The sequence below is a fragment of the Leiobunum rupestre genome, chromosome 6, assembly GCF_980474605.1.
Source record: "Leiobunum rupestre chromosome 6, qqLeiRupe1.1.hap1, whole genome shotgun sequence".
Lineage (NCBI taxonomy): Eukaryota > Metazoa > Arthropoda > Arachnida > Opiliones > Sclerosomatidae > Leiobunum > Leiobunum rupestre.
In genome coordinates, this window is record NC_143389.1 from 4086886 (window position 1) to 4111561 (window position 24676).

The 24676-nt window shown below is 40.2% G+C and overlaps 11 non-coding genes and 4 pseudogenes across 11 annotated transcripts; 6 read left to right on the plus strand and 9 right to left on the minus strand.

Moving 5' to 3' along the window:
* Positions 1 to 467: 467 nt before the first annotated feature.
* Positions 468 to 659, minus strand: LOC149938511 (U2 spliceosomal RNA). Its single transcript, XR_016481497.1, has one exon. It is a non-coding gene; the product is annotated as a U2 spliceosomal RNA (small nuclear RNA).
* A 1151-nt stretch (positions 660 to 1810) lies between these two features.
* Positions 1811 to 1929, plus strand: LOC149938512 (5S ribosomal RNA). The gene has a single exon (XR_016482051.1). It is a non-coding gene; the product is annotated as a 5S ribosomal RNA (ribosomal RNA).
* Positions 1930 to 3901: 1972 nt separating this feature from the next.
* On the minus strand, positions 3902 to 4093 carry LOC149938513 (U2 spliceosomal RNA). Its single transcript, XR_016481662.1, has one exon. It is a non-coding gene; the product is annotated as a U2 spliceosomal RNA (small nuclear RNA).
* A 1706-nt stretch (positions 4094 to 5799) lies between these two features.
* LOC149938514 (U2 spliceosomal RNA) lies at positions 5800 to 5948 on the minus strand (annotated as a pseudogene).
* Positions 5949 to 7100: 1152 nt separating this feature from the next.
* On the plus strand, positions 7101 to 7219 carry LOC149938515 (5S ribosomal RNA). The gene has a single exon (XR_016482053.1). It is a non-coding gene; the product is annotated as a 5S ribosomal RNA (ribosomal RNA).
* Positions 7220 to 9190: 1971 nt separating this feature from the next.
* On the minus strand, positions 9191 to 9377 carry LOC149938516 (U2 spliceosomal RNA). Its single transcript, XR_016481622.1, has one exon. It is a non-coding gene; the product is annotated as a U2 spliceosomal RNA (small nuclear RNA).
* Positions 9378 to 9518: 141 nt separating this feature from the next.
* LOC149938517 (U2 spliceosomal RNA) lies at positions 9519 to 9764 on the minus strand (annotated as a pseudogene).
* Positions 9765 to 10916: 1152 nt separating this feature from the next.
* On the plus strand, positions 10917 to 11035 carry LOC149938518 (5S ribosomal RNA). The gene has a single exon (XR_016482054.1). It is a non-coding gene; the product is annotated as a 5S ribosomal RNA (ribosomal RNA).
* A 1971-nt stretch (positions 11036 to 13006) lies between these two features.
* On the minus strand, positions 13007 to 13198 carry LOC149938519 (U2 spliceosomal RNA). Its single transcript, XR_016481498.1, has one exon. It is a non-coding gene; the product is annotated as a U2 spliceosomal RNA (small nuclear RNA).
* A 1151-nt stretch (positions 13199 to 14349) lies between these two features.
* Positions 14350 to 14468, plus strand: LOC149938520 (5S ribosomal RNA). The gene has a single exon (XR_016482055.1). It is a non-coding gene; the product is annotated as a 5S ribosomal RNA (ribosomal RNA).
* Positions 14469 to 16439: 1971 nt separating this feature from the next.
* Positions 16440 to 16631, minus strand: LOC149938521 (U2 spliceosomal RNA). Its single transcript, XR_016481499.1, has one exon. It is a non-coding gene; the product is annotated as a U2 spliceosomal RNA (small nuclear RNA).
* A 1151-nt stretch (positions 16632 to 17782) lies between these two features.
* Positions 17783 to 17901, plus strand: LOC149938522 (5S ribosomal RNA). Its single transcript, XR_016482056.1, has one exon. It is a non-coding gene; the product is annotated as a 5S ribosomal RNA (ribosomal RNA).
* A 1979-nt stretch (positions 17902 to 19880) lies between these two features.
* Positions 19881 to 20060, minus strand: LOC149938523 (U2 spliceosomal RNA; annotated as a pseudogene).
* Positions 20061 to 21515: 1455 nt separating this feature from the next.
* On the minus strand, positions 21516 to 21625 carry LOC149938524 (U2 spliceosomal RNA; annotated as a pseudogene).
* A 1151-nt stretch (positions 21626 to 22776) lies between these two features.
* Positions 22777 to 22895, plus strand: LOC149938525 (5S ribosomal RNA). The gene has a single exon (XR_016482057.1). It is a non-coding gene; the product is annotated as a 5S ribosomal RNA (ribosomal RNA).
* The last annotated feature ends 1781 nt before the right edge of the window (positions 22896 to 24676 follow it).

Consider the following 24676-nt stretch of genomic DNA (forward strand, 5'->3'; position numbering starts at 1 on the left):
GGGTATCCATAATGGAGGAGAGGACTGAAAGGGGGAAAACCAAGCATGGACGCGCCCAGGAAAATACCAAGGAGGATAGGAAGGGAGGCGAAGTAGGAGGGATGAACGCGGCAGCATCCTTGTAAGAAGCTTAGCGGCGGGAAAATTTCGGAAAAATGGCGGCTAGACGTAGCGTAGCTGCCGCAATCTTGCCGCCATTCATCCCTCCTACTTCGCCTCCCTTCCTATCCTCCGTGAAAATACCGCGAAAAAGAGTGTATAACTAGGTAAAAGAAAATTCAAAAACTGGAATCTTTCCGATTCTTCATTATTAACTATTCGACAATAAGGATTTTACCACTTATGACGTCAGAGGGGCAATATATTATAATAAAGAAATATATATAAAGACAGCCAAATAACATTTCCCGGAAATACTGTGTTGCGCAGTGCGCCATTATAAGAGCGTTTGATTTTTGATTTCAAGAGAGAAGTGGGCCGATCCCGGATTTACTGCAATACCAGGCCGACCCGTGGCGGAGGTGGAGCAAGCTCCGACCACTCCGCCGCCGTCCAAAAATAAGTTTAATATCTTGGGCCCCGATGGGACCCGTATCAGATATTAAGCTGATAAGAACAGATACTACACTTTGATCTTAGCCAAAAGGCCGAGAAGCGATAACCCGCTAGGAGCCGTCACTGTTTAACAAAGTAAAAAGAGAGAATTCGAGCATTTCAAATATTTCATAATTACGTCACCGAATGTTGGTCCTGGTGGGAGATGACAACGTTTGTAGCCATCGCGCGAACAAAGGAGAAGACGATATCTTGAATCCGTGAAATAGAGGTACACCGCCAGGCCCGGACTGGCACTTTTGGGGTCATCGGCTAGAGACAGTAGAGTGGGCCACTTTACCGGGCCGTATGGAAAAAAAATCTAAATGGTGGTTTATAGGACCATAAATAACGTATTAAGTGTACTAGATTCTACGTGAAACGTCAAACGCGTTTAAATGACCATTTAGGAAAAATTTATTATAAGCGAATAGAGCGTTCTATAAAAGTGGACCATAACCGGTCACTTTTCATACAGACTATAGAGCTGGTTCAGCAGGACTAACAACTTTTGTTATTCTTTGGTTTAAGAGAATTCGGCTTATGTCCTGTCTTTATATGAATATTTTAGAGACGTACCTTTTAGGAGTTGTAGGAGGCACCCTAGGTGTTGAAGTATGTTTGGGGTTAAGGATATTTTCATGATCTAAGTTTCATCTTAAACACGTGGATTTGGGACTAGTATTTTCTAGAATTTTGCTTATTTGCCATCATACATTTATTACAAAAATCATTTAAAATAAGAAAAAAGGCGCGGAAAGCAAAGCCGGAAATATGTGAAGCCTAGGCTAGCAACTACGCTACTAATAAAAATTGACTGCTCTCAATTTCTTACGGGTTTGCCAGATAAATATATTTCTCTAAGACGAAAAACCGGCCAAACCTTCACCTCCTCCGAACTCCAAAGGGGGAAAGCACACCACACCAATTTTATAGATTCGTAAACGCGCCTTCCCAATCGACCGCCATCACCTTACAGTCTACGGGGAGGGTGATGAAAAAACTGGTTTGGGGGGGGGGGGGGATGAAATTTCTGCGGTAAAGGGCTTGCTCGTTGGTTGTCTGTACGATAATATCGGCGCCCAGTAAACGTTTCTAAAAAGAGTGTATAGAACGTTCTATTGGAGCCGCATGCAGCCGGTGGCCCTCGGCGATCACCAACCTACCAGGACCTGGCTAGTCGCGGCTTGTCCACCGCTATCAATTACACTCTAGCGGCAACGGCCATATCACGCTGAATACACCGGTTCTCGTCTGATCACCGAAGTTAAGCAGCGTCGAGCGCGGTCAGTACTTGGGAGGGAGACCACCTGGGAACACCGCGTGCCGTTGGCTACTCATTTATTTTCGCGGGATGGGATTTGCGTCTTTTAACAGGAAAATACCTTCATCCTATCATTTTGACGCTGCTTTTTTATGCAATTAAAAGTTCGCCCAGACGATAATATTATTTCGGTCAACTCTTGGCCTTTTTTTAACAACTGGCAGCATCTTTCCGTGAATAAAATACATGTTAGTATCAAAATTGAACAAAATAAAATGGCGAGAAAATTGGTTTTCATTTTATTCTACTTAAGGCTTGTACTTAAAATAGTACTAACTTACTTACTTACTTACTTACTTACTTACTTACTTACTAACTAACTAACTAACTAACTAACTAACTAACTAACTAACTAACTAATTAACTAACTAACTAACTAACTAACTAATTAACTAACTAACTAACTAACTAACTAACTAACTAACGTTTATCTCTAAACAAAAACATTTCCGCGGTAAAATCCACTCTGAAATGGCCTTTTCTGGTTTTGGAATGAAGTCCAAAGTTAAAATTTTATTAACAAATTCTAATTGTGAAATATATTTTTTGTTCTAAATTTTAATCTTAAATGTAATTTAAATAGTTGAATCTAAAAAAGGACTTTTGGAAAATGTTTTATAGAAGGTTTTATCATGGGACAGCCGCATGGATTAGGGGAGTAACCCAAAAATACAAAATATCAAAACAAACCACGAAATTAAATAATAAAACGGAGACAGAGATATATTTTTTAAACAAAATAATATAGCTAACTTTTATCTATTAATTGTTTTAGGTGATGTAGTTTATGTAAAATATAAAAATGAACCTTGGCACAATATAAATTTAATGTCATGTTTTATTGATACTTAGAAAAAGTAACAAACATTTCAAAAGTCAGATCTTTGAGATCATTATTAAAAAAATATAACATTTTAAATCCGAACTCCTCTATAAATATTAAAATTATAAATTCCTAATCTACTTTAACAAAAGATATATCATATTAAGTTTAATACTATTAATGTTAGGAATAATCATGACTTTGAGATAAATAGAACAAAAATGTTTAATTCCAAATATAGTTAATTATAGAGCAATATATAATAAATGATTTTGTACTTACCAAAAATAAGCCTTGCCACTTTATATCTTGGTAATGTAGCTGCCGCGGGCGGCGGGCCCCCGGCGGCGACTCACTGTCCACGGAAGACGGGAAGAGAGAAAAAATGGAGAGGGGCTTATTTCGTGTTTTCTCTTTACGCGGAACATCTTGGCTGGAACCCAATGACCTAAAAATGAGGGGCGCGCTGTCTCTACCCACCATACCGAAACCCGCGAATTTACGTTATGAAAACCGGTTCCTTCAGCCAACCACTTAGAACATGCACGATTTACGAACCTTGGGTTACGAATAAAACCACAGGAATAACACAGAACAACCTCTTTTCGCGCCTTTATTTTACCCCTCTTACTTGCCTCCCGCTCGTCGGCCATTGCCTCTGCCCTAAACGGGGAGTCTAGCATCCACTCCTTGGGTATCCATAATGGAGGAGAGGACTGAAAGGGTCGAAAACCAAGCATGGACGCGCCCAGGAAAATACCAAGGAGGATAGGAAGGGAGGCGAAGTAGGAGGGATGAACGCGGCAGCATCCTTGTAAGAAGCTTAGCGGCGGGAAAATTTCGGAAAAATGGCGGCTAGACGTAGCGTAGCTGCCGCAATCTTGCCGCCATTCATCCCTCCTACTTCGCCTCCCTTCCTATCCTCCGTGAAAATACCGCGAAAAAGAGTGTATAACTAGGTAAAAGAAAATTCAAAAACTGGAATCTTTCCGATTCTTCATTATTAACTATTCGACAATAAGGATTTTACCACTTATGACGTCAGAGGGGCAATATATTATAATAAAGAAATATATATAAAGACAGCCAAATAACATTTCCCGGAAATACTGTGTTGCGCAGTGCGCCATTATAAGAGCGTTTGATTTTTGATTTCAAGAGAGAAGTGGGCCGATCCCGGATTTACTGCAATACCAGGCCGACCCGTGGCGGAGGTGGAGCAAGCTCCGACCACTCCGCCGCCGTCCAAAAATAAGTTTAATATCTTGGGCCCCGATGGGACCCGTATCAGATATTAAGCTGATAAGAACAGATACTGAATTTGTTTATTTGAAATTCTGGTCAAAAGTTACAAATGTTCGCGGTTATTATTATAATTTAAATTATCGCGAACACTGTATTAGCATAGTACACTTTCGTAAATATTAACGAGGGTTAAAAGACTGGCGTTCAGATTGTTAACATTTTTCTAGGTACAAACGTTTGAAAGTATTAAAATCTTTGTTATATTTACAGGTTCGAATTTTGGCAATACTTGGGCGAGGTAAGTATCATTTACTTTTGGTTGTAAATTTGAGCTTATTAATTTTCTAATATTATTTTTGTCCCCCCTTTTTTTCAGGTTTTATCTATATCGAGGTGAGTATAGCAGGTAAGTATTTAAAATAACAGAACTATTAGATCTTTTTTCTACAAAATTTTAAAATTAAAAAATTAAAAAAATTTAAGATGTTAGAGAAACCTTAAAATTAAATCACAAAAGGTGATTCCAGAGAAAACGAATTCAAATTTAAAAGTGTCAATTAAAATATACCAAGAATATATTTACAACACACACCATTGTCCTATTTTTTCCCTTTCTTAGGATCTCTTGCATCTAAGGGACTTTGACTCCGTTTGAAACGTTTATGGAGTGCACCCTCAGCACACTTAAGACAGTTATCCCGCCATTCCGTGATACGCTTATCCGTGGATTTTAGTGCCTTGGCACGCCGACAGAAATCTTCAATTTCGGGCCTCGACAATTTAGCCCAATTCCAATCGCGTTCATAAATCTCGGGTTCCTTGGTTAATTCTGGCACAGATGGAGCTTGGTGACCTGGTGATTTCAGGGCGTCGGCGTAACCCTTGGGGTTTTTTCCGGATGTTCCAGGAGACGCTTCTGGTGACGACAAGTACCAGCCGTCGTCTCCCTCTTTGAGTTGGTTGGCTTCTACTACCGTATCTTCCATCTCGGCAAGATTTTCCCCAACGCTACCCTCAGCGCCTGCTAATGGTGGTGGAGGGGTCGAGCTCCCGGAGCTCTCGGGTTCCTTGTTTGCCGGAATCTGGTCTTGAGTGTCGCTTCTCTGTGGAGTCTTCAGCGCCTTGTTTTTCTTCTTAGGGCAATCCCGAACCTGATGACTGTCTTTACGGCAGTAAAAGCACATTCGCTGGATGCCACGGTAAGTAATCTGCACATGATGGCCACTAATGGTCATCAGGTTCGGGATTGTTGTCTTCATACGGACCTCAAGGCGGCGGGTACCATTTTTGAGGTCTTTCAGAGGGCCTTCCTGATAGGTCTCCCAGGACTCGGAGAGGACATCGCAATAGGAACGTAGAGCAGTCTTGATGAAGCATAGCTCCCACCAAACCGGGGCATCTTTAAGCGTGATGTATGACACCGGATCAGCAACACCCTGAATGTCAACTTGTTTATCCCCGACCATAAGGCCGGCTTCTATGGCCTTCTGATAGCAGGAGGTATCTTTAAACGTCACCTGTGCTATTTCTTTCCCCACAGGCTGAAACACAGTGATTCCATTCGCACCAACAAGCTCGAAGAGAACTGGAACAAGGTCATCAATGGCAACGCCTTCGTACTTGATCCGAGCTGTTACTTTTTTCATAGGTAATGCTGGAGGTGATGACAATGTCGACTGGGCAGGAGCCATGTCGACGTTACTGGCGACCGCCGAAGCGGAGACCGAAACTCAGGAACCGCTGGATGGAGGCAAACGGCAACTGGAACACAGGAAAAGCAGCAGGATCTGGAACTGGGCTGAAGACAGGAACGGCAGTGTCTGGCGATTCAGCGTAGGAGAGCAGGCAAACTCGCCTAAAAGGCGTAAAACACTTCTCGCCCCCCGACTAAGATCTCGGTATAGAACTGATATTGGAAACAGATACTACACTTTGATCTTAGCCAAAAGGCCGAGAAGCGATAACCCGCTAGGAGCCGTCACTGTTTAACAAAGTAAAAAGAGAGAATTCGAGCATTTCAAATATTTCATAATTACGTCACCGAATGTTGGTCCTGGTGGGAGATGACAACGTTTGTAGCCATCGCGCGAACAAAGGAGAAGACGATATCTTGAATCCGTGAAATAGAGGTACACCGCCAGGCCCGGACTGGCACTTTTGGGGTCATCGGCTAGAGACAGTAGAGTGGGCCACTTTACCGGGCCGTATGGAAAAAAAATCTAAATGGTGGTTTATAGGACCATAAATAACGTATTAAGTGTACTAGATTCTACGTGAAACGTCAAACGCGTTTAAATGACCATTTAGGAAAAATTTATTATAAGCGAATAGAGCGTTCTATAAAAGTGGACCATAACCGGTCACTTTTCATACAGACTATAGAGCTGGTTCAGCAGGACTAACAACTTTTGTTATTCTTTGGTTTAAGAGAATTCGGCTTATGTCCTGTCTTTATATGAATATTTTAGAGACGTACCTTTTAGGAGTTGTAGGAGGCACCCTAGGTGTTGAAGTATGTTTGGGGTTAAGGATATTTTCATGATCTAAGTTTCATCTTAAACACGTGGATTTGGGACTAGTATTTTCTAGAATTTTGCTTATTTGCCATCATACATTTATTACAAAAATCATTTAAAATAAGAAAAAAGGCGCGGAAAGCAAAGCCGGAAATATGTGAAGCCTAGGCTAGCAACTACGCTACTAATAAAAATTGACTGCTCTCAATTTCTTACGGGTTTGCCAGATAAATATATTTCTCTAAGACGAAAAACCGGCCAAACCTTCACCTCCTCCGAACTCCAAAGGGGGAAAGCACACCACACCAATTTTATAGATTCGTAAACGCGCCTTCCCAATCGACCGCCATCACCTTACAGTCTACGGGGAGGGTGATGAAAAAACTGGTTTGGGGGGGGGGGGGGGATGAAATTTCTGCGGTAAAGGGCTTGCTCGTTGGTTGTCTGTACGATAATATCGGCGCCCAGTAAACGTTTCTAAAAAGAGTGTATAGAACGTTCTATTGGAGCCGCATGCAGCCGGTGGCCCTCGGCGATCACCAACCTACCAGGACCTGGCTAGTCGCGGCTTGTCCACCGCTATCAATTACACTCTAGCGGCAACGGCCATATCACGCTGAATACACCGGTTCTCGTCTGATCACCGAAGTTAAGCAGCGTCGAGCGCGGTCAGTACTTGGGAGGGAGACCACCTGGGAACACCGCGTGCCGTTGGCTACTCATTTATTTTCGCGGGATGGGATTTGCGTCTTTTAACAGGAAAATACCTTCATCCTATCATTTTGACGCTGCTTTTTTATGCAATTAAAAGTTCGCCCAGACGATAATATTATTTCGGTCAACTCTTGGCCTTTTTTTAACAACTGGCAGCATCTTTCCGTGAATAAAATACATGTTAGTATCAAAATTGAACAAAATAAAATGGCGAGAAAATTGGTTTTCATTTTATTCTACTTAAGGCTTGTACTTAAAATAGTACTAACTTACTTACTTACTTACTTACTTACTTACTTACTTACTAACTAACTAACTAACTAACTAACTAACTAACTAACTAACTAACTAATTAACTAACTAACTAACTAACTAACTAATTAACTAACTAACTAACTAACTAACTAACTAACTAACGTTTATCTCTAAACAAAAACATTTCCGCGGTAAAATCCACTCTGAAATGGCCTTTTCTGGTTTTGGAATGAAGTCCAAAGTTAAAATTTTATTAACAAATTCTAATTGTGAAATATATTTTTTGTTCTAAATTTTAATCTTAAATGTAATTTAAATAGTTGAATCTAAAAAAGGACTTTTGGAAAATGTTTTATAGAAGGTTTTATCATGGGACAGCCGCATGGATTAGGGGAGTAACCCAAAAATACAAAATATCAAAACAAACCACGAAATTAAATAATAAAACGGAGACAGAGATATATTTTTTAAACAAAATAATATAGCTAACTTTTATCTATTAATTGTTTTAGGTGATGTAGTTTATGTAAAATATAAAAATGAACCTTGGCACAATATAAATTTAATGTCATGTTTTATTGATACTTAGAAAAAGTAACAAACATTTCAAAAGTCAGATCTTTGAGATCATTATTAAAAAAATATAACATTTTAAATCCGAACTCCTCTATAAATATTAAAATTATAAATTCCTAATCTACTTTAACAAAAGATATATCATATTAAGTTTAATACTATTAATGTTAGGAATAATCATGACTTTGAGATAAATAGAACAAAAATGTTTAATTCCAAATATAGTTAATTATAGAGCAATATATAATAAATGATTTTGTACTTACCAAAAATAAGCCTTGCCACTTTATATCTTGGTAATGTAGCTGCCGCGGGCGGCGGGCCCCCGGCGGCGACTCACTGTCCACGGAAGACGGGAAGAGAGAAAAAATGGAGAGGGGCTTATTTCGTGTTTTCTCTTTACGCGGAACATCTTGGCTGGAACCCAATGACCTAAAAATGAGGGGCGCGCTGTCTCTACCCACCATACCGAAACCCGCGAATTTACGTTATGAAAACCGGTTCCTTCAGCCAACCACTTAGAACATGCACGATTTACGAACCTTGGGTTACGAATAAAACCACAGGAATAACACAGAACAACCTCTTTTCGCGCCTTTATTTTACCCCTCTTACTTGCCTCCCGCTCGTCGGCCATTGCCTCTGCCCTAAACGGGGAGTCTAGCATCCACTCCTTGGGTATCCATAATGGAGGAGAGGACTGAAAGGGGAAAAACCAAGCATGGACGCGCCCAGGAAAATACCAAGGAGGATAGGAAGGGAGGCGAAGTAGGAGGGATGAACGCGGCAGCATCCTTGTAAGAAGCTTAGCGGCGGGAAAATTTCGGAAAAATGGCGGCTAGACGTAGCGTAGCTGCCGCAATCTTGCCGCCATTCATCCCTCCTACTTCGCCTCCCTTCCTATCCTCCGTGAAAATACCGCGAAAAAGAGTGTATAACTAGGTAAAAGAAAATTCAAAAACTGGAATCTTTCCGATTCTTCATTATTAACTATTCGACAATAAGGATTTTACCACTTATGACGTCAGAGGGGCAATATATTATAATAAAGAAATATATATAAAGACAGCCAAATAACATTTCCCGGAAATACTGTGTTGCGCAGTGCGCCATTATAAGAGCGTTTGATTTTTGATTTCAAGAGAGAAGTGGGCCGATCCCGGATTTACTGCAATACCAGGCCGACCCGTGGCGGAGGTGGAGCAAGCTCCGACCACTCCGCCGCCGTCCAAAAATAAGTTTAATATCTTGGGCCCCGATGGGACCCGTATCAGATATTAAGCTGATAAGAACAGATACTGAATTTGTTTATTATTTTTCATAATGAAATACAGTACCCTTGTCAATGTTTTTTAACTGCCTTTTAAATTATTTTAAGTTACGGCAGATCATTATAGCAAAAAAAACTATTAGTGCATAGAGTTAAAAACAGGGGTTAAGTCTTTTAACGGTTAAGTCGCGTTAACACATTGATCGACCTACAAGGTCTTTAAAAAATGAAAACTAAAATCATAAATCTAGTGAGTTCAAAAAAATATAACAGCGCTAAAATTTAAATTTTAAAACCCTGTTTTTCCTTTCTTGGATTTCTTTTTTTTCGGAGTGGTACTTCGGCGTCTTTTGGGGAAGCTGTTTAGGATTTTGTTGATTCTGTCAATGAGGTCTTCTGTGGCCCAGATACTACACTTTGATCTTAGCCAAAAGGCCGAGAAGCGATAACCCGCTAGGAGCCGTCACTGTTTAACAAAGTAAAAAGAGAGAATTCGAGCATTTCAAATATTTCATAATTACGTCACCGAATGTTGGTCCTGGTGGGAGATGACAACGTTTGTAGCCATCGCGCGAACAAAGGAGAAGACGATATCTTGAATCCGTGAAATAGAGGTACACCGCCAGGCCCGGACTGGCACTTTTGGGGTCATCGGCTAGAGACAGTAGAGTGGGCCACTTTACCGGGCCGTATGGAAAAAAAATCTAAATGGTGGTTTATAGGACCATAAATAACGTATTAAGTGTACTAGATTCTACGTGAAACGTCAAACGCGTTTAAATGACCATTTAGGAAAAATTTATTATAAGCGAATAGAGCGTTCTATAAAAGTGGACCATAACCGGTCACTTTTCATACAGACTATAGAGCTGGTTCAGCAGGACTAACAACTTTTGTTATTCTTTGGTTTAAGAGAATTCGGCTTATGTCCTGTCTTTATATGAATATTTTAGAGACGTACCTTTTAGGAGTTGTAGGAGGCACCCTAGGTGTTGAAGTATGTTTGGGGTTAAGGATATTTTCATGATCTAAGTTTCATCTTAAACACGTGGATTTGGGACTAGTATTTTCTAGAATTTTGCTTATTTGCCATCATACATTTATTACAAAAATCATTTAAAATAAGAAAAAAGGCGCGGAAAGCAAAGCCGGAAATATGTGAAGCCTAGGCTAGCAACTACGCTACTAATAAAAATTGACTGCTCTCAATTTCTTACGGGTTTGCCAGATAAATATATTTCTCTAAGACGAAAAACCGGCCAAACCTTCACCTCCTCCGAACTCCAAAGGGGGAAAGCACACCACACCAATTTTATAGATTCGTAAACGCGCCTTCCCAATCGACCGCCATCACCTTACAGTCTACGGGGAGGGTGATGAAAAAACTGGTTTGGGGGGGGGGGGGGGATGAAATTTCTGCGGTAAAGGGCTTGCTCGTTGGTTGTCTGTACGATAATATCGGCGCCCAGTAAACGTTTCTAAAAAGAGTGTATAGAACGTTCTATTGGAGCCGCATGCAGCCGGTGGCCCTCGGCGATCACCAACCTACCAGGACCTGGCTAGTCGCGGCTTGTCCACCGCTATCAATTACACTCTAGCGGCAACGGCCATATCACGCTGAATACACCGGTTCTCGTCTGATCACCGAAGTTAAGCAGCGTCGAGCGCGGTCAGTACTTGGGAGGGAGACCACCTGGGAACACCGCGTGCCGTTGGCTACTCATTTATTTTCGCGGGATGGGATTTGCGTCTTTTAACAGGAAAATACCTTCATCCTATCATTTTGACGCTGCTTTTTTATGCAATTAAAAGTTCGCCCAGACGATAATATTATTTCGGTCAACTCTTGGCCTTTTTTTAACAACTGGCAGCATCTTTCCGTGAATAAAATACATGTTAGTATCAAAATTGAACAAAATAAAATGGCGAGAAAATTGGTTTTCATTTTATTCTACTTAAGGCTTGTACTTAAAATAGTACTAACTTACTTACTTACTTACTTACTTACTTACTTACTTACTAACTAACTAACTAACTAACTAACTAACTAACTAACTAACTAACTAATTAACTAACTAACTAACTAACTAACTAATTAACTAACTAACTAACTAACTAACTAACTAACTAACGTTTATCTCTAAACAAAAACATTTCCGCGGTAAAATCCACTCTGAAATGGCCTTTTCTGGTTTTGGAATGAAGTCCAAAGTTAAAATTTTATTAACAAATTCTAATTGTGAAATATATTTTTTGTTCTAAATTTTAATCTTAAATGTAATTTAAATAGTTGAATCTAAAAAAGGACTTTTGGAAAATGTTTTATAGAAGGTTTTATCATGGGACAGCCGCATGGATTAGGGGAGTAACCCAAAAATACAAAATATCAAAACAAACCACGAAATTAAATAATAAAACGGAGACAGAGATATATTTTTTAAACAAAATAATATAGCTAACTTTTATCTATTAATTGTTTTAGGTGATGTAGTTTATGTAAAATATAAAAATGAACCTTGGCACAATATAAATTTAATGTCATGTTTTATTGATACTTAGAAAAAGTAACAAACATTTCAAAAGTCAGATCTTTGAGATCATTATTAAAAAAATATAACATTTTAAATCCGAACTCCTCTATAAATATTAAAATTATAAATTCCTAATCTACTTTAACAAAAGATATATCATATTAAGTTTAATACTATTAATGTTAGGAATAATCATGACTTTGAGATAAATAGAACAAAAATGTTTAATTCCAAATATAGTTAATTATAGAGCAATATATAATAAATGATTTTGTACTTACCAAAAATAAGCCTTGCCACTTTATATCTTGGTAATGTAGCTGCCGCGGGCGGCGGGCCCCCGGCGGCGACTCACTGTCCACGGAAGACGGGAAGAGAGAAAAAATGGAGAGGGGCTTATTTCGTGTTTTCTCTTTACGCGGAACATCTTGGCTGGAACCCAATGACCTAAAAATGAGGGGCGCGCTGTCTCTACCCACCATACCGAAACCCGCGAATTTACGTTATGAAAACCGGTTCCTTCAGCCAACCACTTAGAACATGCACGATTTACGAACCTTGGGTTACGAATAAAACCACAGGAATAACACAGAACAACCTCTTTTCGCGCCTTTATTTTACCCCTCTTACTTGCCTCCCGCTCGTCGGCCATTGCCTCTGCCCTAAACGGGGAGTCTAGCATCCACTCCTTGGGTATCCATAATGGAGGAGAGGACTGAAAGGGGGAAAACCAAGCATGGACGCGCCCAGGAAAATACCAAGGAGGATAGGAAGGGAGGCGAAGTAGGAGGGATGAACGCGGCAGCATCCTTGTAAGAAGCTTAGCGGCGGGAAAATTTCGGAAAAATGGCGGCTAGACGTAGCGTAGCTGCCGCAATCTTGCCGCCATTCATCCCTCCTACTTCGCCTCCCTTCCTATCCTCCGTGAAAATACCGCGAAAAAGAGTGTATAACTAGGTAAAAGAAAATTCAAAAACTGGAATCTTTCCGATTCTTCATTATTAACTATTCGACAATAAGGATTTTACCACTTATGACGTCAGAGGGGCAATATATTATAATAAAGAAATATATATAAAGACAGCCAAATAACATTTCCCGGAAATACTGTGTTGCGCAGTGCGCCATTATAAGAGCGTTTGATTTTTGATTTCAAGAGAGAAGTGGGCCGATCCCGGATTTACTGCAATACCAGGCCGACCCGTGGCGGAGGTGGAGCAAGCTCCGACCACTCCGCCGCCGTCCAAAAATAAGTTTAATATCTTGGGCCCCGATGGGACCCGTATCAGATATTAAGCTGATAAGAACAGATACTACACTTTGATCTTAGCCAAAAGGCCGAGAAGCGATAACCCGCTAGGAGCCGTCACTGTTTAACAAAGTAAAAAGAGAGAATTCGAGCATTTCAAATATTTCATAATTACGTCACCGAATGTTGGTCCTGGTGGGAGATGACAACGTTTGTAGCCATCGCGCGAACAAAGGAGAAGACGATATCTTGAATCCGTGAAATAGAGGTACACCGCCAGGCCCGGACTGGCACTTTTGGGGTCATCGGCTAGAGACAGTAGAGTGGGCCACTTTACCGGGCCGTATGGAAAAAAAATCTAAATGGTGGTTTATAGGACCATAAATAACGTATTAAGTGTACTAGATTCTACGTGAAACGTCAAACGCGTTTAAATGACCATTTAGGAAAAATTTATTATAAGCGAATAGAGCGTTCTATAAAAGTGGACCATAACCGGTCACTTTTCATACAGACTATAGAGCTGGTTCAGCAGGACTAACAACTTTTGTTATTCTTTGGTTTAAGAGAATTCGGCTTATGTCCTGTCTTTATATGAATATTTTAGAGACGTACCTTTTAGGAGTTGTAGGAGGCACCCTAGGTGTTGAAGTATGTTTGGGGTTAAGGATATTTTCATGATCTAAGTTTCATCTTAAACACGTGGATTTGGGACTAGTATTTTCTAGAATTTTGCTTATTTGCCATCATACATTTATTACAAAAATCATTTAAAATAAGAAAAAAGGCGCGGAAAGCAAAGCCGGAAATATGTGAAGCCTAGGCTAGCAACTACGCTACTAATAAAAATTGACTGCTCTCAATTTCTTACGGGTTTGCCAGATAAATATATTTCTCTAAGACGAAAAACCGGCCAAACCTTCACCTCCTCCGAACTCCAAAGGGGGAAAGCACACCACACCAATTTTATAGATTCGTAAACGCGCCTTCCCAATCGACCGCCATCACCTTACAGTCTACGGGGAGGGTGATGAAAAAACTGGTTTGGGGGGGGGGGGGGATGAAATTTCTGCGGTAAAGGGCTTGCTCGTTGGTTGTCTGTACGATAATATCGGCGCCCAGTAAACGTTTCTAAAAAGAGTGTATAGAACGTTCTATTGGAGCCGCATGCAGCCGGTGGCCCTCGGCGATCACCAACCTACCAGGACCTGGCTAGTCGCGGCTTGTCCACCGCTATCAATTACACTCTAGCGGCAACGGCCATATCACGCTGAATACACCGGTTCTCGTCTGATCACCGAAGTTAAGCAGCGTCGAGCGCGGTCAGTACTTGGGAGGGAGACCACCTGGGAACACCGCGTGCCGTTGGCTACTCATTTATTTTCGCGGGATGGGATTTGCGTCTTTTAACAGGAAAATACCTTCATCCTATCATTTTGACGCTGCTTTTTTATGCAATTAAAAGTTCGCCCAGACGATAATATTATTTCGGTCAACTCTTGGCCTTTTTTTAACAACTGGCAGCATCTTTCCGTGAATAAAATACATGTTAGTATCAAAATTGAACAAAATAAAATGGCGAGAAAATTGGTTTTCATTTTATTCTACTTAAGGCTTGTACTTAAAATAGTACTAACTTACTTACTTACTTACTTACTTACTTACTTACTTACTAACTAACTAACTAACTAACTAACTAACTAACTAACTAACTAACTAATTAACTAACTAACTAACTAACTAACTAATTAACTAACTAACTAACTAACTAACTAACTAACTAACGTTTATCTCTAAACAAAAACATTTCCGCGGTAAAATCCACTCTGAAATGGCCTTTTCTGGTTTTGGAATGAAGTCCAAAGTTAAAATTTTATTAACAAATTCTAATTGTGAAATATATTTTTTGTTCTAAATTTTAATCTTAAATGTAATTTAAATAGTTGAATCTAAAAAAGGACTTTTGGAAAATGTTTTATAGAAGGTTTTATCATGGGACAGCCGCATGGATTAGGGGAGTAACCCAAAAATACAAAATATCAAAACAAACCACGAAATTAAATAATAAAACGGAGACAGAGATATATTTTTTAAACAAAATAATATAGCTAACTTTTATCTATTAATTGTTTTAGGTGATGTAGTTTATGTAAAATATAAAAATGAACCTTGGCACAATATAAATTTAATGTCATGTTTTATTGATACTTAGAAAAAGTAACAAACATTTCAAAAGTCAGATCTTTGAGATCATTATTAAAAAAATATAACATTTTAAATCCGAACTCCTCTATAAATATTAAAATTATAAATTCCTAATCTACTTTAACAAAAGATATATCATATTAAGTTTAATACTATTAATGTTAGGAATAATCATGACTTTGAGATAAATAGAACAAAAATGTTTAATTCCAAATATAGTTAATTATAGAGCAATATATAATAAATGATTTTGTACTTACCAAAAATAAGCCTTGCCACTTTATATCTTGGTAATGTAGCTGCCGCGGGCGGCGGGCCCCCGGCGGCGACTCACTGTCCACGGAAGACGGGAAGAGAGAAAAAATGGAGAGGGGCTTATTTCGTGTTTTCTCTTTACGCGGAACATCTTGGCTGGAACCCAATGACCTAAAAATGAGGGGCGCGCTGTCTCTACCCACCATACCGAAACCCGCGAATTTACGTTATGAAAACCGGTTCCTTCAGCCAACCACTTAGAACATGCACGATTTACGAACCTTGGGTTACGAATAAAACCACAGGAATAACACAGAACAACCTCTTTTCGCGCCTTTATTTTACCCCTCTTACTTGCCTCCCGCTCGTCGGCCATTGCCTCTGCCCTAAACGGGGAGTCTAGCATCCACTCCTTGGGTATCCATAATGGAGGAGAGGACTGAAAGGGGGAAAACCAAGCATGGACGCGCCCAGGAAAATACCAAGGAGGATAGGAAGGGAGGCGAAGTAGGAGGGATGAACGCGGCAGCATCCTTGTAAGAAGCTTAGCGGCGGGAAAATTTCGGAAAAATGGCGGCTAGACGTAGCGTAGCTGCCGCAATCTTGCCGCCATTCATCCCTCCTACTTCGCCTCCCTTCCTATCCTCCGTGAAAATACCGCGAAAAAGAGTGTATAACTAGGTAAAAGAAAATTCAAAAACTGGAATCTTTCCGATTCTTCATTATTAACTATTCGACAATAAGGATTTTACCACTTATGACGTCAGAGGGGCAATATATTATAATAAAGAAATATATATAAAGACAGCCAAATAACATTTCCCGGAAATACTGTGTTGCGCAGTGCGCCATTATAAGAGCGTTTGATTTTTGATTTCAAGAGAGAAGTGGGCCGATCCCGGATTTACTGCAATACCAGGCCGACCCGTGGCGGAGGTGGAGCAAGCTCCGACCACTCCGCCGCCGTCCAAAAATAAGTTTAATATCTTGGGCCCCGATGGGACCCGTATCAGATATTAAGCTGATAAGAACAGATACTACACTTTGATCTTAGCCAAAAGGCCGAGAAGCGATAACCCGCTAGGAGCCGTCACTGTTTAACAAAGTAAAAAGAGAGAATTCGAGCATTTCAAATATTTCATAATTACGTCACCGAATGTTGGTCCTGGTGGGAGATGACAACGTTTGTAGCCATCGCGCGAACAAAGGAGAAGACGATATCTTGAATCCGTGAAATAGAGGTACACCGCCAGGCCCGGACTGGCACTTTTGGGGTCATCGGCTAGAGACAGTAGAGTGGGCCACTTTACCGGGCCGTATGGAAAAAAAATCTAAATGGTGGTTTATAGGACCATAAATAACGTATTAAGTGTACTAGATTCTACGTGAAACGTCAAACGCGTTTAAATGACCATTTAGGAAAAATTTATTATAAGCGAATAGAGCGTTCTATAAAAGTGGACCATAACCGGTCACTTTTCATACAGACTATAGAGCTGGTTCAGCAGGACTAACAACTTTTGTTATTCTTTGGTTTAAGAGAATTCGGCTTATGTCCTGTCTTTATATGAATATTTTAGAGACGTACCTTTTAGGAGTTGTAGGAGGCACCCTAGGTGTTGAAGTATGTTTGGGGTTAAGGATATTTTCATGATCTAAGTTTCATCTTAAACACGTGGATTTGGGACTAGTATTTTCTAGAATTTTTCTTATTTGCCATCATACATTTATTACAAAAATCATTTAAAATAAGAAAAAAGGCGCGGAAAGCAAAGCCGGAAATATGTGAAGCCTAGGCTAGCAACTACGCTACTAATAAAAATTGACTGCTCTCAATTTCTTACGGGTTTGCCAGATAAATATATTTCTCTAAGACGAAAAACCGGCCAAACCTTCACCTCCTCCGAACTCCAAAGGGGGAAAGCACACCACACCAATTTTATAGATTCGTAAACGCGCCTTCCCAATCGACCGCCATCACCTTACAGTCTACGGGGAGGGTGATGAAAAAACTGGTTTGGGGGGGGGGGGGGATGAAATTTCTGCGGTAAAGGGCTTGCTCGTTGGTTGTCTGTACGATAATATCGGCGCCCAGTAAACGTTTCTAAAAAGAGTGTATAGAACGTTCTATTGGAGCCGCATGCAGCCGGTGGCCCTCGGCGATCACCAACCTACCAGGACCTGGCTAGTCGCGGCTTGTCCACCGCTATCAATTACACTCTAGCGGCAACGGCCATATCACGCTGAATACACCGGTTCTCGTCTGATCACCGAAGTTAAGCAGCGTCGAGCGCGGTCAGTACTTGGGAGGGAGACCACCTGGGAACACCGCGTGCCGTTGGCTACTCATTTATTTTCGCGGGATGGGATTTGCGTCTTTTAACAGGAAAATACCTTCATCCTATCATTTTGACGCTGCTTTTTTATGCAATTAAAAGTTCGCCCAGACGATAATATTATTTCGGTCAACTCTTGGCCTTTTTTTAACAACTGGCAGCATCTTTCCGTGAATAAAATACATGTTAGTATCAAAATTGAACAAAATAAAATGGCGAGAAAATTGGTTTTCATTTTATTCTACTTAAGGCTTGTACTTAAAATAGTACTAACTTACTTACTTACTTACTTACTTACTTACTTACTTACTTACTAACTAACTAACTAACTAACTAACTAACTAACTAACTAACTAACTAACTAATTAACTAACTAACTAACTAACTAACTAATTAACTAACTAACTAACTAACTAACTAACTAACTAACGTTTATCTCTAAACAAAAACATTTCCGCGGTAAAATCCACTCTGAAATGGCCTTTTCTGGTTTTGGAATGAAGTCCAAAGTTAAAATTTTATTAACAAATTCTAATTGTGAAATATATTTTTTGTTCTAAATTTTAATCTTAAATGTAATTTAAATAGTTGAATCTAAAAAAGGACTTTTGGAAAATGTTTTATAGAAGGTTTTATCATGGGACAGCCGCATGGATTAGGGGAGTAACCCAAAAATACAAAATATCAAAACAAACCACGAAATTAAATAATAAAACGGAGACAGAGATATATTTTTTAAACAAAATAATATAGCTAACTTTTATCTATTAATTGTTTTAGGTGATGTAGTTTATGTAAAATATAAAAATGAACCTTGGCACAATATAAATTTAATGTCATGTTTTATTGATACTTAGAAAAAGTAACAAACATTTCAAAAGTCAGATCTTTGAGATCATTATTAAAAAAATATAACATTTTAAATCCGAACTCCTCTATAAATATTAAAATTATAAATTCCTAATCTACTTTAACAAAAGATATATCATATTAAGTTTAATACTATTAATGTTAGGAATAATCATGACTTTGAGATAAATAGAACAAAAATGTTTAATTCCAAATATAGTTAATTATAGAGCAATATATAATAAATGATTTTGTACTTACCAAAAATAAGCCTTGCCACTTTATATCTTGGTAATGTAGCTGCCGCGGGCGGCGGGCCCCCGGCGGCGACTCACTGTCCACGGAAGACGGGAAGAGAGAAAAAATGGAGAGGGGCTTATTTCGTGTTTTCTCTTTACGCGGAACATCTTGGCTGGAACCCAATGACCTAAAAATGAGGGGCGCGCTGTCTCTACCCACCATACCGAAACCCGCGAATTTACGTTATGAAAACCGGTTCCTTCAGCCAACCACTTAGAACATGCACGATTTACGAACCTTGGGTTACGAATAAAACCACAGGAATAACACAGAACAACCTCTTTTCGCGCCTTTATTTTACCCCTCTTACTTGCCTCCCGCTCGTCGGCCATTGCCTCTGCCCTAAACGGGGAGTCTAGCATCCACTCCTTGGGTATCCATAATGGAGGAGAGGACTGAAAGGGGGAAAACCAAGCATGGACGCGCCCAGGAAAATACCAAGGAGGATAGGAAGGGAGGCGAAGTAGGAGGGATGAACGCGGCAGCATCCTTGTAAGAAGCTTAGCGGCGGGAAAATTTCGGAAAAATGGCGGCTAGACGTAGCGTAGCTGCCGCAATCTTGCCGCCATTCATCCCTCCTACTTCGCCTCCCTTCCTATCCTCCGTGAAAATACCGCGAAAAAGAGTGTATAACTAGGTAAAAGAAAATTCAAAAACTGGAATCTTTCCGATTCTTCATTATTAACTATTCGACAATAAGGATTTTACCACTTATGACGTCAGAGGGGCAATATATTATAATAAAGAAATATATATAAAGACAGCCAAATAACATTTCCCGGAAATACTGTGTTGCGCAGTGCGCCATTATAAGAGCGTTTGATTTTTGATTTCAAGAGAGAAGTGGGCCGATCCCGGATTTACTGCAATACCAGGCCGACCCGTGGCGGAGGTGGAGCAAGCTCCGACCACTCCGCCGCCGTCCAAAAATAAGTTTAATATCTTGGGCCCCGATGGGACCCGTATCAGATATTAAGCTGATAAGAACAGATACTTTTAATTGTTTATTAAAAGCTTCGTTTGATTTTACATTTTTACATTTTTACATTCGTTATATATTTGTTCACGGTTTAATTAATTAAATTAGCGCGAACAATCGTTTAAAAGGGATCATTGTATAAAAGTCGAGCTAAGAACTATGTTAAAACTTTTAAAAATTGAATTTAAATCATATTTTTCCTTTTTTAATTTCTTTTTCTGGAGTTCTACTACGTCTTCTTTTGGGATAGTTTTTCAGGAGTTCGGTTATTCTTACGACGAGGTCTTCTGCTGTCCGGGTTAGGCTGATTGAACGTGTGGGGGCTCTGGCATTGATTTTTTCGAGGAGGGCTTGAAGTTCGTTTTTCCTTAGTAGGTTAAGGCCTGGCACTTCGTTATAGTTCCAATCTAATGGATCGAATCTTGGTCTGGTTGTTGGGCTGTCATGTTCGTTGGTGTCAGATTCGTATTCAGGTTCGGGTTCTAGGTCATCTTGCTGTGGTGGTGATTTCAGTGCGTCGGCGAAGGAACAGATTTTGGCGGGAGGATCAACGGTCTTTGGAGAAGGTGTCGTCAAGTAAAAACTTTCGTTGGAGGTCTTGGATTCGTCTGCCTGGGTAAGTACTGTTTTTTTACTTAAATTTTTTCCTTTTAGGTTGTCTTCTACGGTGGTCTCATTGGATTCCGGGTGCTTGGCTGGTGGCGTAATTTCTCCGTTGGACTCTGGAGGTTGGCGAGCCTTTTTCTTCTTTTTCGGGCAATCCCGAACCTGATGCGTGTCTTTGTGACAATAAAAACACATTCTCTGGACTCCCCTATAGGTGATTTGAATTTGATGTCCATTTATGGTCATCAGGTTCGGGATTGGCCCCTTGACTTTTACTTGCAGGCGACGAGTTCCCGTGTAGAGATCTTTCAGAGCCCCTGTCTGGTAGGTCTCCCAGACTTCTGATATGACGTCACAACAGGACTTCAAGGCGTTTTTGAAGACAGCTAAATCCCACCAGCTCGGTGCATCCCTTACTGTTATGTAAGAGACCGGATCTGCCACCCCAGTGATATCTAGCTGCTTGTTGTCGACGATGATGCCACTATCGACGGCTCTCTGATAGCTTGCAGTATCTCGAAAAGTGATCAGAGCTTCGGACTTCGATACCATTTGAAAGACGGTAATTTTCTTCAGGCCGACGTGGTCGAAAAGGGCTTGCGCCAAATCTTCAACGCCGACACCGTCGAACTTTATACGGGCTGTGGTAGCCTTGAGTGCAGAAGCTGGAGCTGAAGTTGGAACAGGAGCTAGCTGATTAACAGCCGTCGACGTCTCAGGAAGCATGGTGGCTGGCTTTGACGTCAGGATTGCGGCGTGATGACTGGAACCGCCAGGCGGCGATCCCCGGAGTAGTGGATCCAAGACTGCGGACGGCTGGAACAACTGGACTGGAACTATGGCACTGGATCAGCAGGACTGGAACTGTGGTACTGGATCAGCAGGACAGGTGAGTATACTACCCTTTTACAGGTACATACGATTCCCGGCCTTTGGCTTTGAAGAAAGGAGCAAACAGATACTACACTTTGATCTTAGCCAAAAGGCCGAGAAGCGATAACCCGCTAGGAGCCGTCACTGTTTAACAAAGTAAAAAGAGAGAATTCGAGCATTTCAAATATTTCATAATTACGTCACCGAATGTTGGTCCTGGTGGGAGATGACAACGTTTGTAGCCATCGCGCGAACAAAGGAGAAGACGATATCTTGAATCCGTGAAATAGAGGTACACCGCCAGGCCCGGACTGGCACTTTTGGGGTCATCGGCTAGAGACAGTAGAGTGGGCCACTTTACCGGGCCGTATGGAAAAAAAATCTAAATGGTGGTTTATAGGACCATAAATAACGTATTAAGTGTACTAGATTCTACGTGAAACGTCAAACGCGTTTAAATGACCATTTAGGAAAAATTTATTATAAGCGAATAGAGCGTTCTATAAAAGTGGACCATAACCGGTCACTTTTCATACAGACTATAGAGCTGGTTCAGCAGGACTAACAACTTTTGTTATTCTTTGGTTTAAGAGAATTCGGCTTATGTCCTGTCTTTATATGAATATTTTAGAGACGTACCTTTTAGGAGTTGTAGGAGGCACCCTAGGTGTTGAAGTATGTTTGGGGTTAAGGATATTTTCATGATCTAAGTTTCATCTTAAACACGTGGATTTGGGACTAGTATTTTCTAGAATTTTTCTTATTTGCCATCATACATTTATTACAAAAATCATTTAAAATAAGAAAAAAGGCGCGGAAAGCAAAGCCGGAAATATGTGAAGCCTAGGCTAGCAACTACGCTACTAATAAAAATTGACTGCTCTCAATTTCTTACGGGTTTGCCAGATAAATATATTTCTCTAAGACGAAAAACCGGCCAAACCTTCACCTCCTCCGAACTCCAAAGGGGGAAAGCACACCACACCAATTTTATAGATTCGTAAACGCGCCTTCCCAATCGACCGCCATCACCTTACAGTCTACGGGGAGGGTGATGAAAAAACTGGTTTGGGGGGGGGGGGGGATGAAATTTCTGCGGTAAAGGGCTTGCTCGTTGGTTGTCTGTACGATAATATCGGCGCCCAGTAAACGTTTCTAAAAAGAGTGTATAGAACGTTCTATTGGAGCCGCATGCAGCCGGTGGCCCTCGGCGATCACCAACCTACCAGGACCTGGCTAGTCGCGGCTTGTCCACCGCTATCAATTACACTCTAGCGGCAACGGCCATATCACGCTGAATACACCGGTTCTCGTCTGATCACCGAAGTTAAGCAGCGTCGAGCGCGGTCAGTACTTGGGAGGGAGACCACCTGGGAACACCGCGTGCCGTTGGCTACTCATTTATTTTCGCGGGATGGGATTTGCGTCTTTTAACAGGAAAATACCTTCATCCTATCATTTTGACGCTGCTTTTTTATGCAATTAAAAGTTCGCCCAGACGATAATATTATTTCGGTCAACTCTTGGCCTTTTTTTAACAACTGGCAGCATCTTTCCGTGAATAAAATACATGTTAGTATCAAAATTGAACAAAATAAAATGGCGAGAAAATTGGTTTTCATTTTATTCTACTTAAGGCTTGTACTTAAAATAGTACTAACTTACTTACTTACTTACTTACTTACTTACTTACTTACTTACTAACTAACTAACTAACTAACTAACTAACTAACTAACTAACTAACTAACTAATTAACTAACTAACTAACTAACTAACTAATTAACTAACTAACTAACTAACTAACTAACTAACTAACGTTTATCTCTAAACAAAAACATTTCCGCGGTAAAATCCACTCTGAAATGGCCTTTTCTGGTTTTGGAATGAAGTCCAAAGTTAAAATTTTATTAACAAATTCTAATTGTGAAATATATTTTTTGTTCTAAATTTTAATCTTAAATGTAATTTAAATAGTTGAATCTAAAAAAGGACTTTTGGAAAATGTTTTATAGAAGGTTTTATCATGGGACAGCCGCATGGATTAGGGGAGTAACCCAAAAATACAAAATATCAAAACAAACCACGAAATTAAATAATAAAACGGAGACAGAGATATATTTTTTAAACAAAATAATATAGCTAACTTTTATCTATTAATTGTTTTAGGTGATGTAGTTTATGTAAAATATAAAAATGAACCTTGGCACAATATAAATTTAATGTCATGTTTTATTGATACTTAGAAAAAGTAACAAACATTTCAAAAGTCAGATCTTTGAGATCATTATTAAAAAAATATAACATTTTAAATCCGAACTCCTCTATAAATATTAAAATTATAAATTCCTAATCTACTTTAACAAAAGATATATCATATTAAGTTTAATACTATTAATGTTAGGAATAATCATGACTTTGAGATAAATAGAACAAAAATGTTTAATTCCAAATATAGTTAATTATAGAGCAATATATAATAAATGATTTTGTACTTACCAAAAATAAGCCTTGCCACTTTATATCTTGGTAATGTAGCTGCCGCGGGCGGCGGGCCCCCGGCGGCGACTCACTGTCCACGGAAGACGGGAAGAGAGAAAAAATGGAGAGGGGCTTATTTCGTGTTTTCTCTTTACGCGGAACATCTTGGCTGGAACCCAATGACCTAAAAATGAGGGGCGCGCTGTCTCTACCCACCATACCGAAACCCGCGAATTTACGTTATGAAAACCGGTTCCTTCAGCCAACCACTTAGAACATGCACGATTTACGAACCTTGGGTTACGAATAAAACCACAGGAATAACACAGAACAACCTCTTTTCGCGCCTTTATTTTACCCCTCTTACTTGCCTCCCGCTCGTCGGCCATTGCCTCTGCCCTAAACGGGGAGTCTAGCATCCACTCCTTGGGTATCCATAATGGAGGAGAGGACTGAAAGGGGGAAAACCAAGCATGGACGCGCCCAGGAAAATACCAAGGAGGATAGGAAGGGAGGCGAAGTAGGAGGGATGAACGCGGCAGCATCCTTGTAAGAAGCTTAGCGGCGGGAAAATTTCGGAAAAATGGCGGCTAGACGTAGCGTAGCTGCCGCAATCTTGCCGCCATTCATCCCTCCTACTTCGCCTCCCTTCCTATCCTCCGTGAAAATACCGCGAAAAAGAGTGTATAACTAGGTA